The sequence below is a fragment of the Bidens hawaiensis genome, unplaced genomic scaffold (genome assembly GCF_021521415.1).
Source record: "Bidens hawaiensis isolate Kalapana, Puna unplaced genomic scaffold, B.hawaiensis_p1.1 tig00041066_1, whole genome shotgun sequence".
Taxonomy (NCBI): domain Eukaryota; kingdom Viridiplantae; phylum Streptophyta; class Magnoliopsida; order Asterales; family Asteraceae; genus Bidens; species Bidens hawaiensis.
The window spans coordinates 1-2,771 of NW_027497250.1; the positions used below are offsets into that span (position 1 = coordinate 1).

General features: G+C 38.5%; 1 pseudogene; it reads left to right on the top strand.

Annotated features, from left to right (window-relative positions):
* Positions 1-235: 235 nt before the first annotated feature.
* Positions 236-1,385, top strand: LOC143592556 (protein POLYCHOME-like; annotated as a pseudogene).
* The last annotated feature ends 1,386 nt before the right edge of the window (positions 1,386-2,771 follow it).

A 2,771-nucleotide genomic window follows, 5' to 3' on the forward strand; every position in this document is an offset into this window, starting at 1 on the left:
AGCAATATGAAAATGAAACTATTATATTGAAAAAAGCAAAAAAAAATTCTTATGGACTAAACGAGAGAACATGAGCAAATCTGGACTAAAACCATACTTAACTCTAATTTTTTGTTAACAGAAAGTTCGAAAGTGAGTTTTAAGAAAAGAAAAGATTTTATAAAGGGTTACAAAAGATTTGATTTGCCAAACATTATAAAAGACTAATAATTGGTTACATATCCTTAGTCAAAAGATGCCAGAAATAATAAGGATCTGGTGTGATGATGACCATGAAGATGATACTATTCCTCCGACAACGACGACTGCTTCTTATGCCGGAACAAGAACAAGAATAAAACGAATAAGAAGAAGACTAGAAGACGATAAAGAAGATTCTGTTGCTAAAAAGGCGGCTGAATGGCAGAGAAAAGTAAAGATTTTGATGTCAATGAGCTAACTAATTCGTTCAAGATTGATGAACCATGGTGGCTGGAGTGGGAGGACTGTTCGGAACTCCAATGACGGCTTCTAGAAGTGGTGGCCGGAGCCAGAATACACCGCCGGTCCGGTGAGGCAGAGGTGGTAGTTCCGGTTCACAAAGTGTGTTGCCGTATTGATATCCACGCAGTCCGCTTCAAGATATAACTCACGTGGTTAGGGTATGTTGTGTTATCTTGAATAAACTTTGCAATTATTATTTGGTCTCCAATTAGACACTGAATCAGTTGAGTTATGGTTTGTTATTATTATTATTATTATTATTATTATTATTATTATTATGTTCTGTTAGTTCAATTAGACTCTTGATTTATTAGTTTATGATTATTAGTTGGATATCAAAATATTTGTTAATTATAGTGTTATAATGTTGCATTAATTCAAGTTGAATTTTGTTGATTTGTTGCTAATATATTGGAAACTTATTATGTTAGGTGATTGAGAGAAGAGGGCGTTTGAGAGTTGGTGATGGGCCGGTCACTGGGAGCCCAATCTCGGTTTATCCGTCTGCTGGTCGAGGTCATTCATTGATAGGTGCTCGGCTTGAGCCCGAGTCTTCCTTTGTGACACCGAAACCAAAATTAGGTTCAAAGATGTTTAAACCGTCCCCATTGGGAAAGGTTCCAATCATCTTATCTATCATCGCCAAAAACGCTGAAGGGGGTTCCGAGTTGACACCTCAGAAGAAGTTTTTAAACTCAATAGATATCATTGAGAAAGTGGTGATGGCTGAATTGAACAAATCGAAGAAAACTCCGGCTGCAGAAAAGGCAGAGAGGGAGAGAAAAGTAAGAACATTGATGTTTATGCGTTAACTAGATAAGTGATTGAATCTGTCTTCGATTAGGTACACAGTTGCAGAAGGCTTTACTCTTGTTGAGCAATATAGAAAGGTTTAGTTTTTTTTTTTTGGTTTAGATATAAAATGATACTTAGATATTTTGTTATGCCTATAGGCGTTTTGTGTAATAACTAGTTACATCGGTTAGTATTTTGGAGATAGTTGCTTTAAGATGTAGAATACCAACTACAGATAGATTAGCAAGTCTTTTTTTATTTACTTGTTTGATAATAAAATGTATGAAGGTTGCTTCTTTTGGATATGGATGGTTATTCTTGTTTGTTTTGACCTTTTGAGTTTGAAGGATGGCTTATCGTTTGTGTACATAGTTTGGTAATATGAATTTATATATGGGTATTCTATATTGGTAAGAAGACAGTTGACTTATCTATGAGGATGGTGATGGTGTGTGGTGACCATGTTGCAGCTAATCTATCAGCCATATATATAGCATTTTAAGCTTCTGAAACCAATCATTTTATTCGAATCTATACTCCCCAGCTATGGAGGCATCCTTGGCTACAACGGTTAGTACCTTGCCTTGCTGTTTCTTCAACAAAAAAGGTGAAAGAGTGAGTTCCTTATAGCATATAAATGCTTCTTACTTTCAAGACACTATCATTGTTTATATGGATCAAAAGATTTTATGCTTCTTCTTATAGACCATACTTGGAACTCATAAGGAAATTAATTTTGTTTAAGCTCTTAAATGGTAAAACACTTGGTTTACTACTTCCATCATCATTGCATAAGTGTTCATGTATCAGGTTTGATGGTTTTTTTAGTCAAAGCGTGAGCCAGATTGTTATTCACGGTTTGACCATACGATTGAAAACAGAGTTATTTTGGCCAACATGCAATGGGGTGAAGGCACAGGAGGGGTTGTTCCCTTGCGGGATTGGAAGGCCGGTGCTTGGCGTGAAACTCCTTGGTGGTGCTGTAAGCCAGGATGCGGGGTTTATCAGCAGTTTGGCTATGAAAAGGGCATCTAGCGCTGTGGAACTGATGAGCTGTCTCCCAAGACTTCGGGATCCTCAATGCGAGCTTCTTTTGCTTCGCTCATGTATGGGAGTCGCCAAGCTTTTGTTCGGTTTGAGAACATGCCAACCTATGTATGTGGGGGAAGCTGTTTCTATATTTGACAATGGTCTTCGAAGGGCGATTGAGGACATCGTGGTTTGTGGAGGTCCGTTCTTTGCGGATCTCCAATGGAGGTTGGCATCACTTCCGATCCGTTATGGGGGGTTGGGTCTCTGTTCGGCCGAGGATGTATCTACATATGCTTTTGTGGCTTCGAGAGCACAGTCGTGGTGTTTGCAAGACCATATTCTTCGGGGTTGTGATATTTATGGGTTGGACTCTGATTATGGGTGTGTGATGGATCGTTTACGTACTTCACTTCCAGATTTTGATCTTAGCGGGTTCTCTAATAAGGACACCGCCCCCCCTA